Below are 16627 nucleotides of genomic sequence, written 5' to 3' on the forward strand. Positions count from 1 at the left end.
TTACCTAATCTTGCTTACCCAAACTTGGGTGTGTACATCCTATGGCTTTCTAATTCTTTAAGCCTTGTTAAACTATCAATGCAGGCTCAGGGAATTCCTAAGCTTGTTCCCCACAAAACCAGAAGCAAATATATCAAAATGAAAACCAGTGGTTGTTAAGCTGGTAGAAATTATGGGTTTATGATACTCCTTTTATCTATTTCCAGTGAATGAGTATGTGTGTGTTTGGTTGTTAAAAAATTTCATTTCATTATTATTTTTTAAATATTTTTTTAAGTTTATTTATTTTGAGAGAGAGAGAGAGGGAGAGAGAGAATGTACGGGGTAGAGGCCGAGAGAGAGAGGGAGAGAGAATTCCAAGCAGGCTCCATGCTGTCAGCGCAGAGCCCCATGCAGGACTCAAATTCACAAACCATGAGATCATGACCTGAGCCAAGATCAAGGGTCGGACACTTAACCAACTGAGCCACCCAGGTGCCCCCCCAAAATTTCATTTTATAATAAATTATCAGGCAACCTTAAAACACACTAAATTATTAGCCAAGGTCTAAATTAGTGAAAAGAACAAGTTCTAGAATATTTTAAAAGAAATCTAACTTTATTCCTTTCTGGTACATAATTGATAAATAGATAAGCTTGATTGTGGTCAGCATGTTAGTTGCCTATGATCGTTTTTATAATGGGAGTAAGGTTTTCCTTGTCCAGACTTTGAGCTTGATAAGTAGGGAACGTTGTGGTCCTGGCTCAGCCCCTATCTGAGTATTCTGAAGAACTCTCTTAATTGCTTAAATTTCCTTATTATTACTTTCGAGGGTTTTACATTTTGCCACTTTCCGGGGCAAAACCTCAGTAGTTCAGCTGGGTTTATTTTCTTCATGTGCAAAACTAGCAGTTAAAGTAAATGATGTCTAGTTCCAGATCTATAATTCTGATTCTAAATTAAGACTTTCAAAATGCTTTAAGCCTACTAATTCTCAAATTATTTAAGACTTTGATCTAACAAGCTTCAGCTTCAGGACCCTTCTCTTGTTTGGGCCTGGAAAAGCCTCTTTCTGTGTGTTAAAAAAAGATCATATGTTTTTATTTAATTTGAAAAAAAAAAAAAGATTTTGACCCCCCCCCCCCCCCCACTGGTTAAGACAATTGGCTGTTTCCACCTCCCCTTTTCCTTTACAACATTTCCTCTTGTATCAGGTGGTGTTTCAGTGGCTGTGGGGATATAGGGCATTCAAGTAAGGAGAAGTTGAATTGAAGTTTCATTATTTTGGGTGTAGTGGAAATTCATGTGCCTTAGTTGCATTTCCCTGCACAGGAAGGGCTTCCAGGACTGCTTTCATTCCCACTGTGCTGACTTACATGGTGCTGTGCCATGAAAGGCAAAGCAGGGATCTCACTACGTATAAGAATGTCCTTTAACAACTGGCTCTGGAAGTACCTGGGTCATGGAGGAGAAGCAAGGTTTGAAATACTCAGAGCCAGAAACTGGTCTGTGCAGAATATTTCCAAATCTTACAGCTTTGATAGAAACTGTATGGACGGAGGTTTTTTGTTTTTTTTTTTTAATTGAGTTTAACTGAGATACAATCACATACCAAACAATTCACCCATTTAAAGTATACAGTCCAGTGGTTTCTTAGTATATGCACAGAGTTGTACAAACATCACCAAATCTGTTTTAGAATATTTATCTCCCCCCCCAAAAAAACCCTTTCCCTTTATCTATCATTCTCTAATCCCCATCCCCCCATCTCTAGGCAACCACTAATATACTCACTTGACAGTTTTCCCAAATTTGACAACAATCCTACAAACTTCCATGACAGTTACCAATAGAGTTATGCAGTTGATTAAAAAAAAAAAACAAAACAAAAAACCCTTCCTAAAGCATCAATAAAAAAACAACCATTTTGGGGCGCCTGGGTGGCTCAGTCGGTTGAGCGTCCAACTTCAGCTCAGGTCATGATCTCACAGTCTGTGAGTTCAAGCCCCGCGTCGGGCTCTGTGCTGACAGCTCAGAGCCCGGAGCCTGTTTCAGATTCTGTGTCTCCCTCTCTCTGACCCTCCCCCGTTCATGCTCTGTCTCTCTCTGTCTCAAAAATAAATAAACGTAAAAAAAACAAAACAAAACAAAAAACAAAAAAACAATTTTGATCAATGATGCTATACGAAAGGCCAAATTATTTCTCCTTTATTTTTGGATATTACAAAATCATTGTCAAATGCAGAGGCAATAGAAGAGTTTAGAAGAAAAAAGTATATAGCTGTGTGTCAAGTAACTCATCTAAAAGTTATGGGTTTTTTAATTTTTCTCAATGTAGTTACCTGCTTTTAAACATTTGTACATCATTGTGATTTTATCTAATTCTAAATAAGTATTAACTTTCATACTTAATTTTGACGTTGTGATTTTGAATTGTTTTGCTTAAAAAGTTCTCTCCTGCAGAAGTTTATAACCCCAAGAAACCCAAATCCACCCCATGACTAGCCCAAGAGGAAAGGTAGGTTCCCAGTTAATGGCCCACCTACATCAACAAATAGTGAAGCTCAAAGCTAACAAATCCCACCAATGTGTTCAGATTTTAAAATCAACCTTTTAATTTCCCACTCTTTTTGTAGAACACAGAACAGAAGCATACCAGGCTCTAAGAAAATCCTCTAGCAGGCAAGACAGAGGTCAAACCATCAGAAATAGGGAGGAGGAGGAAATGGCAACCATGACAGGAGAGAAAATGTCCTGAGAGAAAAAAGAGAAGCTACAGTATCCATACAACAAGAATAAGATGCCATAACATGAACATTCACTGCACAAAAAAGTTCTTAGAAATTAAAAACATGAGAACAGAAATGACAAACTCAATAGGTAGGAAAAGAAGGTTGAGAAAATCTCTCAGAAAGCAGGGCAAAAGACAAAGATATATACAATAAGAAAAAAAAGAAAAGAAAATGAGAGGATTAGTCAAAGATATCCAAATGGAAATCATAGAAATTCCCAGAAGAAAGAGGAAATAGAAGTGAGGAAATCATTACTATAAAAACATTTCTCAAAACTACAGGAATGGGTTTCCAAGACTGAAAGGGTTCACTGAATGACCATCCTTTTAGAGTAAAACAGATCCAGGTAAAGGCACATCAGAGTGAAATGTCAAGACACTGGAAACAAAAGTTTCTAGAAGCTTCCAGAGAGAGGGAAGAAAAACAAACCATAACGAAAGAATCTGAATGAAATAGCCTTGAAATTCTCAACAAAATGCTAGAACCTAGAACACAATATTGGTTTTCCTTCAGAAGTCTGAGCAAAAAATGATTTCAATTTATTTGTACGCACGATCAAATTAGCAATCAAGTATGGGGGTAGAATAACTGTATTTTTAGACAAGTCTCAAAATTTTTACTTCCCACTTCAGAAAGCCACCAGAGGATGTGGCACATCAAAATGAAATGAAGCCATGAAAGAGTAAGGTGTGAGATACAGAAAACAAGAGATCCGACACAGGTGAGATGTGGATGAAGACTCCCGAAGGTGATAAAGGGCTCAGTGTGAAAACTGTGTCAGGTGCAGAGGTCAACCCATCCCGACCGGAGCACTGCGAGTCCAGAGAATACATGGGGGGCTATCATCATGTCTGCATTCTGCAGTTCTGCTGAGTTTTCATCCCGAGGAAGCTACCTGAAGATGTTCTCCACCAAAACAGAGGAGAAAACCAAAAAAGAGGAAGACATGAGAACCAGGAAATAGGGAATCAAATCTAGGAGAAAAGCAAAAGGAATTTCAAAGGCTGAGAGCAAAGAGAAGTCTCAGGATGACAGTTGCTTAGGAGGCCTGGGAAGCAGCCATCGCAGATGGAAGAGAAAGGTCTCCAGAAGGTAAATCAGGAAGAAAAGAGTCAGAACTGACGCACCGCCTAAGTTGTTATGAAAGGCCCTGGGAAAGTGTGGCAAGACCTAGCAGACAATAAGCACAAAGAAAACCAAGCACATGAATAAACAAGGCAATTATTGTAAGTCCAGGAAAAACAAAGTTGAAAAAGAAATTTAGCCAGAGTATACCACAATGTTTAGATGTGGATAAGGATTACATGGCATAACCAAGTAAACACTGACTATTGATTTCACAAAGCATTGAAATATGTATATTTGGGAGAAGGGTAGATGACAGGGCAAGAGTAATAAATCTTTATCAAAATAGAAGCCAATAGATCTTTATCAAAATAGAAGCCAATAGATAGTATCAAAAGTTGATTTGTGAAAATACAGCATAGGTACCTATTATTTACAAATATGGAAGTAGGTGTGTGCCAGGAAAAAAGAAAAGCCGAAAGCATGTACATGTAAACTTCTGCTATGTAATAAACCACCACAAAACTTAGTGGTTTCAAACAAACATCTTTTTATTTGTCATAACTCTGTAGATAAGCTGGGCATTTCTTCTGGTTTGGGCCAGCTCAGCTGAACCCTGTGGTCAGCTGTTGAACTTAGCTGAGTCTGGATGGCCCAGAATGTTCTCACCCATCTGGTGGTTGGTTCCAGGTCAGCTGGGGTTATGGTGATGATTTAGCCATCTGTGTCTCATCATCCAGGCAGCTGGCCCAGGCTCTTTCATATAGTCCTTACAGGGTTTGTAAGAGCACTGTGAAAGGGCAAACCCAAGGCACATGCAGTTTTGCATGGCTTCTTTTACATGTGCTAAAGTTCCACTGGCCCAAACAAATCACATAGCTAAGCCCAGATTCAAGGGATGGAAAACTATGTCGTGATGGTTAAGAGCTGCAAGGTCACATTGCAGAAGGATGTAAATACAGGGATGGAAAGGATATATGGCATAAGCTTCAAAAGTAGTTGTCTCTACAGAGAGGATCTGAGGAAGGGAGGATGGGACAGGGGACGTGGGTAAGGGGATTGAGGGGACCTGGGAGGTACTTTATAATAAACGCTTTAGGACTATTTTATTGTATTGTTTGGCAAAGTCAGTTTTAGTTTTGTATATATATTTTTGCAATTGCCTCTAAAGACCTTTTAAATAACATTTGTAACAGCATATATACAAGTTTATAACTTGTTTTCTTTCAAAAACACTAGTTCAAAAGGTATATGCACCCCTATGCTTACTTCAGTATTATTTACAATAGGCAAGATATGGAAACAACCCAAGTATCCATTGATAAATGAATGGATAAGGAAGATGTGATACACGTGCGCGAGCATGCACACACTCTCTCTCTCTCTCTCTCTCTCTCTCTCTCTCTCTCTCACACACACACACACACACACACACACACACACAATGGAATATTATGCAGCCACACAAAATGAAATTGTGCCATTTGTGACAACATATATGGACCTAGAAGGCATTATGCCAAGTGAAATAAGTCAGACCGAGGAAGACGAATACCATATGATTTCCCTCATGTGGAATCTAAAAACATAAATTAATAAATAAACTAAAAGCAGAATCAGACCTATAAATAGAGAACAAATTGATGATTGCCAGAGGGAGGGGATGTGCAAAATGAGTGACGGAGAATGAGAGATACAGGCTTCCAGTTACAGAATGAGCGAGTCACAGGAATAAGAGGTACAGCACAAGGAAGACAGTCAGTGATATCATAATAAGGTTGTATGGTGACAGGGGGTGAATACAGCATAATGTGTAAACTTATCAAATCACCATGTTGTACACCTGAAACTACAGTAACATTGTGTGTTAACTATAATAAAAACAAAAATGGTTTTCTTTGTGCTTACATAGGCCTTATGGGAATCTATTATGATAGCTATATAATATTTTATCAGGGAGACAAGCCATAATTTACTAACCATTCTAGTATTTTACTACTACAAATAGCTTTTCAACAAGCACCTTTTTTTACATTAAAGCCATTTAAAAAATTATTATATTCTTAGGATAGAGTCTTAGGAATGGGTTTCTCTTCTTTTTTTAATTTTTTAATATTTTTGAGGGGGGGGAGGGGGCAGAGAGAGAGGGAGACACAGAATCTGAAGCAGGCTCCAGGCTCCGAGCTGTCAACACAGAGCCTGATGCAAGGCTCCAACTCACAAACCGCGAGATCATGACCTGAGCCGAAGTCCAATGCAACAGATGAGCCACCCAGGTGCCCCAGGAGTGGGTTTCTTAGATAAGAAAGTATAAACATTTTAATGCTTTTTGAAAAATATCTATTTACATTTAGTATATATATATATATATATATATATATATATATGTTATTTTTCAGAAAATTTGTATCACTTTACCATTAGAAGTATATTCTAATAACCAGTCACACCACGTTCTTGCCAGCATTACATTTGTGTGTATGGATGTAACAAGTCTACTATTTCATTTTTTATAACTATATGTATTATTAAGTTGATAGAGTTAATTTATTTTTTTAATTAAAAAAAACTTTTTTAACGTTTATTTATTTTTGAGACAGAGAGAGACAGAGCATGAATGGGGGAGGGGCAGAGAGAGAGGGAGACAGAATCGAAAGCAGGCTCCAGGCTCTGAGCCATCAGCCCAGAGCCCGACGCGGGGCTCGAACTCACGGACCGTGAGATCGTGACATGAGCTGAAGTCGGACGCTTAACGGACTGAGCCACCCAGGCGCCCCAAGATAGAGTTAATTTACATAAAAGGGAGGGAGTAGTCAATAGTGTCAGATCCCTCAGAGTATCAAGTAAGAAAAAGGTTGGATTTAGAAACCCCCGACCTTGGGGGGATTTACTGAGACCTATGAGAGTAAGTTCAATGTAGCGGTGGTGATGGGACATAGACGGAAGTGAAAAATGAGAAGAAGCACTAAAGATAAACTGTAATTTACAAGAAGCAAGATCATAAAGTGAGGGAGAAAGATAGGGTACTGGGTATAGGGAAGTACTGGTTTTATGTCAAACACGTCAAACCACCAAACCAGACTGAAATCTGTCCAACCATCCACCCGTCCATCTGTCATCTGCCTTTGCTTCTGTCTCCCTCACTTTGTCCTCCTAATTATTATGTCAGGAATTGTTTCAAAATGTCCATTTCTTTTTTTTTTTTTTTTTAATTTTTTTTTTCAACGTTTATTTATTTTTGGGACAGAGAGAGACAGAGCATGAACGGGGGAGGGACAGAGAGAGAGGGAGACACAGAATCGGAAACAGGCTCCAGGCTCTGAGCCATCAGCCCAGAGCCTGACGCGGGGCTCGAACTCACAGACCGCGAGATCGTGACCTGGCTGAAGTCGGACGCTTAACCGACTGCGCCACCCAGGCGCCCCATCAAAATGTCCATTTCTTAAATACTGACTGGGCTCAGTGTTCACGCAGGGAAATTCTCCAAGCCAGTGGTTCTCAAAGTGTGGTTCGCTGACCCCTAGGGGCCTGCAAGAACCTTTCAGAGGACCTGAGTTCAAAACTAATTTCATAGTAATATCATTTGCCTTTTTCGCTGTGCCAACATCTGTACTGATGGTGCACAAGCGATGGTAGAGGAACCCGCTGGAGCTTTAGCACAAATCAAGACAGCATCACCAGTACTGACCTGAGCTGGGTCATCAAAGTGCTCCTCACTACTGCACCGTGGCAGTTTAAAAATGCTGGCTTGGGTTCAGAATGTTCACAATGAACAAAAAGTTACTGGGTCACGTTGACCCTCCAGGCCACATTTTAAAAATATTCTGTGTAACAATGGGGCCCCTGGGTGGCTCAGTCAGTTAAGCATCCGACTTCAGCTCAGGTCATGATCTCACAGTTTATGAGTTCAAGCCCCGCGTCGGGCTCTGGGCTGACAGCCCAGAGCCTGGAGCCTGCTTCAGATTCTGTGTGTCCCTCTCTCCCTCTGCCCTTCCCCCACTTGTGCTCTGTCTCTGTCTCTCAAAAATGAATAAATGTAAAAAAAAAAAAAATTTGTTTTTGAATTCTGTGCAACAAAATGGGAAGAACACATAAGCACTTCTGCAGCTGTTGGATTTCAGAACAGAACTCATTTTTCCACGGAACACCATTTTTACCTGAAAGAATGACTGACAGGAAGATATTAAGATTCAGATGTAGGTATTTCAGAGTCATTTTCCTGAAATGAATGAAGTGAGCCTGTCCTAACTAGAGTATTTGTCCCCAAGGATAAAATTAGAGGTTTCAGGCTTAAAATCAGAATTTTGGAAGACTGGTATCCACCACTGTGAGCTTAACAGTAATTAAAGAGTTTTCTGATGAGATTTGAGGTGAAATACACAAATGTGATTTTTTTTTATGTTGCTTTATGTTGTCAGTATTTGAATATCTGCATGACTCAGTGACCCAGCATTTCCCAGATAACCAATGCACAATGTTACAAAGTCATGCACAGTAAAAGAACCAATCAAAATACAAGGAAGACTAATCATTTTTAATGTAGCAGTTTGAAAATTTACTGATGTGGTTTCCTACCCTACATTGCAACTGACCTTTAAGGAATTAACCACTTTCTAATTTTGGGGGTAGAATAAAAGAATAGCCACAATTATTTAAAAGGCTATTAAAATACAGCCCTTTTTCCAACTACATATCCGTGTGCAGCTAGATTTTCTTCATATATTTCAACCAAAAGGACATATCACAAAAGACTGAATCAGAAACAGATGTGAGATTCCAGCCAAATATTAAAGAGACTTTCACAATATAAAACAATGCCACTCTCCTCATGACTTTTTTTAAATTTTGGAAAATATACTTATCATAAAATAATGTTGTCTGTGTTAACATATTAATCGACTTATTGTTATTTTAAAATGAATATACAAATATTTTGAAATTTTCTGAACTTTAATTTCTAATATAGTAGCTGTCAATAGCTATAATCCATATAAACAAAAGCTCTTTGTGTCCTCAATAATTTTTAAGAATATAAAGGGTTTTGGGGTTCCTGGGTGGCTCAGTCGGTTGAGCATCTGACTCTTGATTTCAGCCCAGGTCATGATCTCACGGTTCATGGGTTCGAGCCCCACATCTGGCTTTGCACTGATGGTGTGGAGCCAGCTTTGGATCCTCTGTCTACCTCTTTGTCTGCCCCTCCCGTGCTTGCACTGTCTCTATCTCTCAAAATAAATGGATAAACTTAAAAAAAAATACAAAGTGTTTTGAGATCAAAAAGTTTGAGAACCACTAACCTAAGCCTTCTAACCACCACAGTGGACAATGGCTACTGATGTTCAGAATGGAGACTTTGGGATACTAAGGACTGCCATCAGCATTTTTTTTTTCTTTAAACAGAGGAGAAAATGGATTCAGGATTTTCAAAACTTGTAATACTGTGGACTTATACAGTTCTCACATTAACATCAGTTTAGATTATTGGCTAATTGGTGTTTGCCTGAGCAAGAAGCTTCTTGTCTGAATATGTTTCTTCATTTATAAAATGGAAATAAGATTTGCTTCCTAAGGAAGCCATAATTGCTTCACTCTGATGAAAGCGGAAGGCAGTCATTCCTTGAAACATTTCTACCGTAATTTAATTATTCATCTCCAGGCCCTCAAGGTCTTTCTTGTATGCTAATATCGGCAATTATCTCCGTTAGCCAAATTCAATATGCGGTTTCTATTTTTAATTGCTCCAGAGTATAGGAAGGAGTAATTGGTAAGTGTTGCCCATGTACCCTGAAGATGAAAAGCACTATGTAATTATCACCATGGGAAAATTACTTTCCATGTACTTGGCTAAAATCACTACTTGGGCTTGTGGAATTAAATTTTAACCTTAAGGACTTCTGGTACGAACATGCTAATATAGGTTTAGTGCCTTTCTGTTTCTTCTCTATTAAATCACAAAAAACATCAGGAAAGATGACCCAATCAACGAACTCGGTGTTCAGCAAAATTAAGAGCCGACATCCATAGCCTTCAAAATACGAATCAGGGCTGCTGTGAGCTGCTGAGCGTAGACAGAAGCCACAGAGGCGGAAATGAAAAGACGTGGGGCGCAAGAGCAGCAGAGTCCAGAAAGCGCGAGCAAATAGACCTTCCTACGGTGAGGGACTCATCTGGGAGGGGAGGTACGCATCTCCTTGTGGATGGATTTCGGGGAGCAGGGCTGCTGCTACTCGTTCTCTTGGGATCGGATTTATTTTAAACTAGCCGAGTAAGTGGCCTACACAAGTAAGCAGAGGAGCCACAGGCGTTACTCTGCTAGGGCTGCTGTAACGAGGCACACAGACAGGGTGGCTTAACCAACAGAGTTTATCGTCACAGTTCTGGAAGCTGGAAGTCCGAGATGGAGATGTCAGGGGGCTGCTTCCTTCTGGGGCTGCGAAGGAGAAGCTGCTCCATCCTCTCCCCTAGCTTCTGGTGATCTGCTGGCAAGCTTTGGCATTTCTTGGCCTGGAGAAGCATCACCCTGATCCCTGCCTTCACCTTCACAGGGTGTTCTCACTACAGGAGTGTCTCTGTGTCCAAACTTCCTTTTGTAAGCACGCTGGGTCCTTTGGATTAGGACCCATCCTAATGAGCGAATCTTAGCTTAGCTGGTTACATCTGCAATGACTGTATTTTCAAACCAGGTCATTCTAAGAGAGTGGGAGCTAGGACTTCAGTAAATAAGTTTGGGGGGTACACATTTCACCCCACAACATCATATATCCAAGAAGCACTCTGTTTCTGCTACACAAGAGAGAGCCTTCAGGTAGTAGAACCTGAAGGATGTTACCCTCTCCCCACAAGTCGAATGACTGTGCATGAAAGTAACCTAAAGTGGGGCACCTGGGACACCTGGGTGGCTCAGTAGGTTAAGTATCCAACTCTTGATCTTGGCTCAGGTCGTGATCTCACAGTTCGTGAGTTCAAGACCCGCATTGGGCTCTGCTCTGACAGCATGGAGCCTGCTGGGAATTGCCCTTCCCTCTCTCTCCAAAAATAAATAAACTCGAAAAAATAATATAGTAACTTGAAGTAATTCCTCTCTGTGTGACTATCTCATCAACGGATACACAACTACATACGACTTTTTTTTTTCCAACTTTTAAGGACTGTGTTTTCATTTGGGTTTACTTTTTCTTAGTTAAGTAAAACTGACATGTTTCCAAGGTCAAATCTACAAAACAAAATATATTCATAGGTAGTCAGTTTTTATGTCTGTCCCCATCTACTCTCTACCATCTGCCATAGATATTTTAATTAAAAAAGAACTTAATCTGAGCACACACGTGTACATATGTTTCCATCACCCCCACTTATTCGCGAAATAGTGGCAACTCTCCTCCAACCTCCAAATTTTCAGTTAATCATGTCTTCTGGACACCACACCCTGGGGGCAAACACATATTGCCCATTCCATTTTATAACTGCCCTGCAGTCCATTGTGTGCATGTGCCATGGTTGATCCTCTTGGATTTAGTTCCAGTTTTTTGCTGTTGCCAATAGTGCTACAGTAAATATTGTTGCATTCTCCTTTTTGTGCTTTGCCAGTGTCTTTGGGCTTGCTTTTATCACAAGTGTTGAAAAATATGGCCTCGTACTTTCCTGCTGGCTCTGTTTCCCCCTCCACAGACCTCCTGCTTCCTCTGTCCCATTGTCCCCATTCTGTTCAAGTTGCATAGTATCCCAGCAGTTCTCTTTAAAAAAAATTTTTTTAACATTTATTTATTTTTGAGAGAGACAGAAAGAGAGACAGAGAGACAGTGCGAGTGGAGGAGGGGCAGAGTGAGAGGGAGACACAGAATCGGAAGCAGGCTCCAGGCTCTGAGCTGTCAGCACAGAGCCTGATGTGGGGCTTGAACTCACAAACCATGAGATCATGACCTAAGCCGAAGTCAGACACTTAACCAACTGAGCCCCCCAAGGGTCCCCCAGCAGTTCTCTTTAACATGGGGCTTTGTCTTGGGAGAGATCTTGGGTTGGTTAATTTTGAGGGTTGATAGGGCTGCACCATCCAACCTTACCGGCCACATGTAGGTAACCTTCCCCACAAACTGGAGCCAGCAGAGCACCCTCCCAGTATGGGCGCTACCCTCTGAGTGGCCTGCTGAGCTTCTGTGAGCGTCTGTTGGTGAGTGTGGCTCCTCCAGCTTGCAGAGGCCCCAGCAGAATCTCATCTTCACGCTGCTCCCCCCCCAACCCCTGCATGGAAATGGGTACCAGCAGGTCTTACAGCTGGTCTTGCAGATTTGTTCCACCTGCTGGTATTTTGACATCCATAGGAACACCTTGCACCTAGTTTTGTTGGTGATGCCATTGGTCAGTTCTTTGTCTTTACTTACAACTTCACTCTTAATTAGAAGAAATGCAAACTGGGGCACCTTGGGGGCTTAGTCGGTTAAATGTGTGACTCTTGATTTCTGCTCAGGTCATGATCTCACAGTTACTGAGATTGAGCTCCATGCAAAGCCTGCTTGGGATTCTCTCTCTCCCTCTCTCTGCCCCTCCCCTGCTCTCTCTCTCTAAGAAGAAGAAGGAGGAGGAGGAGGAGGAGGAGGAGGAAGAGAAGGAGGAGGAGAAGAAATGCAAATTAAAGCCAAAAAGCCAAACCAAGAATATATAGGAAGTCTTTATATATTCTTACAATTTTTTTTCCTTTTTAAAAAAAAGTTTATTTATTTGGGGGGAGGGAGCAAGAGTAGGGGGAGAGGCAGAGAGAGAGAAGAGAGAGAATTCCAAATAGGCTCTATGCTGTCAGCGCAGAGCCAGACTAGGGGCTTGACCCCACGAACCATGAGGTCATGACCTAAGCCAAGATCAAGAGCCCAACACTTAGCCAACTGAGCTATTGACTGGTTCAGTCAGTAGAACACATGACTCTTGATCCCAGGGTTGTGAGTTTGAGCCCCACATTGGGTATAGAGATTTTTTAAAAATAAAATCTTTTTAAAAATTACCCAAAAAACTGAACTAAAATCCATTTTTGAGTTAATAGTTTGACAAAAACCTGAAAGTTTGGTAATACACACTATTTTTTTTAGTTTATTTTGGGGGGGGGGGGGCAAAGAGAGAGAGAATCCAAAGCAGGCTCTGTGCTGTCAGCACAGAGCCCAATGTGGGGTTCAAACCCACGAGCCATGAGACCATGACCTGAGCCAAAGTTGGACACTTACCTACTGAGCCACCCAGGTGCCCCTGGTAATACACACTTTTGACAAGGTTATGGGAAGCTAGTCCCTCTCATATGTTGCTAGTGGGAATATAAACCAATACAACCCTCGTGGAAGGCAATTTGACATCAAATTTCAAATGTCTTCACACCTTTTGGCCCAGCAACCCAACTTCCAGGAATTTATAGTACAAATGCATTTGCACCTGTGTGAAATGATGCATGAACAATGTTATTCATTGTGGTGGTGGTATTTGTGATAGGAAAAGTTTAGAGGCCATCCAAACTAGTTTAGATTGTCAGCAATATAAACTGGTTTAAGAAACAATCTGCGCCCTTTTATTTATTTTTATTTTTTAATTTTTTAACGTTTATTTATTTTTGAGACAGAGGGAGACAGAGCATGAACAGGGGAGGGGCAGAGAGAGAGGGAGACACAGAATCTGAAACAGGCTCCAGGCTTTGAGCTGTCAGCACAGAGCCTGACGTGGGGCTCAAACTCACAGACCGTGAGATCATGACCTGAGCCCAAGTCGGACGCTCAACCGACCAAGCCACCCAGGCGCCCCTCTGCGCCCTTTTAATGGAAAGGATGAAGAAGCTCTCTACATAAACAGAAACAGTAAGATCTCTAAGATATTAGAAAAAAAATATGGAACAATGTATATATACCATTTTTGTAAACAAAAAACTAAGTGGGGGATGGGGTGCCCCATCCGGAGTCTGTTAAGCATCTGACTCCAGCTCAGGTCATGATCTCACCATCCGCGGGTTTGATCCCTGCGTCGGGCTCTGTGCTGACAGCTCAGAGCCCGGAGCCTGCTTCAGATTCTGTGTCTCCCTGTCTCTCTGCCCCTTCCCCACTCACACTTTGTCTGTTTCTCTCTCTCAAAAAAAATAAATAAACATTAAAAACATTCTTTTTAACTAAGGGGGGATAAAATATATATTCATGTTTATGTATATCTTTATAAATATATTCTGGAAAAACATATAAAACTAATAAGTAGGAACCTGGGAGGGGGTGGAGCATAGGGGTCAAGGGTGGGAGGAAGACTTTTAACTGAGCACTGAGCATTATTTTGATTGTTGAATCATGTGAATGTATTACCTAATCAAAAATGTGAAAACAAAAGGCCTGGAAGCTTATTTCATCAATGTATTTGTTAGCATTTGATCTTAGACTTTCTGTAGAATAAGAGCACACAACTGGGCGTGATCTGGCTGCTTCTAGGTTCATCCAAGAAGTGGATGTAATGTCATAAAAGTTCAGTGTTGCGAAACTTGCATCATGGGAGTGGAATCAGATTCCTCTGAGCTGTGATAGTGCCATCGTATGAGGTCAGAGGTGACCTTGGGGAGACCAATCAGCTAGAGAAGTGGAGCTGAGTCTACCCACACACACATCATCTGCCACCATGAGGAAGGGGTGGCGTCCACCCGGGGGCAGAATGGACTGAGATGCACAGAACGCTGAGGGAACCAGAGTGCAATCAGACCCAAGCAGGGCCAAAAAAGGGGAAATGAATGTTCAGAGTGGCTTTCTGAAAGAGTGGTGCCTTTCCCTTCATCGTCCTTACTTCCCCGTGTAAATGTCCCTGGAAGCCTGATGAGAGGATGTGGTCACGTGCTGGTCCTGCTGTGCACCTCCATGGCCCCGTGTCCACCAGCCCTGTGAGGTGCCTGATTCGGTCTTACCGTTCCGGTCATCACAACATCATTGTGATGATAACACCACCCTTTTTCTTAGAACAATTTCAAATGTAATTATTTTACCAGGAAATATATTCACATGGTTTGAAAATAAAACACATTTCCTTTAGCCTGTCCTCAAAGGATGGGATTTCAAGTCTCGCCACGTCCTGCTTTTTTCTCTCTTTTGGAGGCAATGGGTCATCGTCTCTCAGTAGGGCCCCTTCCAGTGAGATCCAGAGCAGCTTAATCTTTTCCACTTCCCTGTTGGTGTTTCAAAAAAGGAGGATGGGGATGGGGAAGGGTCCCACTTCATCAGAATCAAGCTGGAATAGGAAAATTGCAGTAAAAATTTTAGGTGAAACTTTCCATCTGAAAATGCACAAGGTGGGGTGCTTAGGAACGCTCATGCCTAACTTTTGCCCCCTTATATCACATGCTTGATTAGAGAAGGGAAATAGCGAGTGGCCTCCATAAGCATGGTGGACAGCTGGCTCTGGTAAACCTGTGGGTGGGCATTGCCGGGGGCCGCAGGGGAGGAGACTGAAAGCTGGCTGGCCTCGATGCTGTGGAAGAGCCCAAGGCAATCTGCATGAATGCAGAATATGGCTTGCCAGGGGGCCTCTGCCTGTCATGCCGATGCCCTCCTTTATCCATCGCTTCGCCAGACTGTCATCGGCCTCCCACCCTCATTGGCAAAAGCCCCAGCCAGAGACTGCCAGCAGAAGAAAGGAAGAGGAGGGATATTGTCATTGAACAGCCATCTTCCCTGACCAGCCCAGCCCAATGGAATCTGCCCCTCCTTTGAGATCTCCGGCCTGGACCACAGTGGCTGGGGCCATCACAACACACAATTCCATGGGGCACCATTCATGTGCACCATTCTGTATGCACACCCAGGCTGGCTCTGTTCAGTATCTGTATGTGATTTGTCTTACTAGCTTGGCTAGACTACTCCTCGTGGGCCGGGACATGTTTATAAATCTTTTTATATACCAAACCACCTAGCGCTAAACCCAGCTTGGTAAATATTTGCTGATGGATGGACAATCCAGAAATGGGGTCATCGACCCTGAATCACAGATAAAAGGACTATTTAATCTGGCAAGAGCCTCTATTTTAGAACTCCACAAACCTGATTCTGCCCGGCTTTGGCATCTGGTGCTAACATTAGTCATTTAGAAATGTGACCTTTTGTGACACAGGGCGTCTCTGAGCAGCAGTGTGATGTGACCCACAGTGGCTTTCTGCCCCTGCTGCAAGCGTCAGCTTCCTCCTTTCTAAAAGGGTTCCATTTTGAGCAGGGACTTCACGAGCCACAGGGAGAGCTGACAAGCTCTGCAGATCCCAGAGTGGGGTTTGGATTAGTCATGGTCATAACCACTGTTTATGCAGTCACAGCACAGTCAAGGCTCACATTTCTCCCAGAGGCCCACAGCATTTCTCTGGGTGACTTTTTTGAAGCATGAGGCCTCAAAACCATACTTGAATACCTCTCCCCTAATGTAAGAGTTTGAGAAACTAAATTATACCTTACTGAGCCCTCTCAAGCCTGCCTACTTTCATCTGCCCGCTAACACCCAGTGAGAACACTTCCAGGCACTTCTGTGGCGTTGTCTATGTGCTGGGCTGCCTGCCGGAAATGAATGAGAAAGAGTGGGAGAAACCCACAAGCAAGATGCTGAATGGAGATCCGGAGGACTGGAGATTTCAGTCAGTAGTTTGTTGGGTGGCTTTGAGCCAGTTATCTCTCTGCGCTCCAAGATGCAGGAGAGAAACAAGAAGATGGTGCCCTGCCCCGCCATCCAGGGGACACTTGTCCTGAGCCATGTGTCCCTTTGGGGGTGAGAACTGGGGATCCAGGATGGGGGAGGCCTGCACGGAGCCACCAGCCCT

This window comes from Panthera onca, chromosome A3 (assembly GCF_046562875.1).
Source record: "Panthera onca isolate mPanOnc1 chromosome A3, mPanOnc1 haplotype 2, whole genome shotgun sequence".
NCBI classification, from domain to species: Eukaryota; Metazoa; Chordata; class Mammalia; order Carnivora; family Felidae; genus Panthera; species Panthera onca.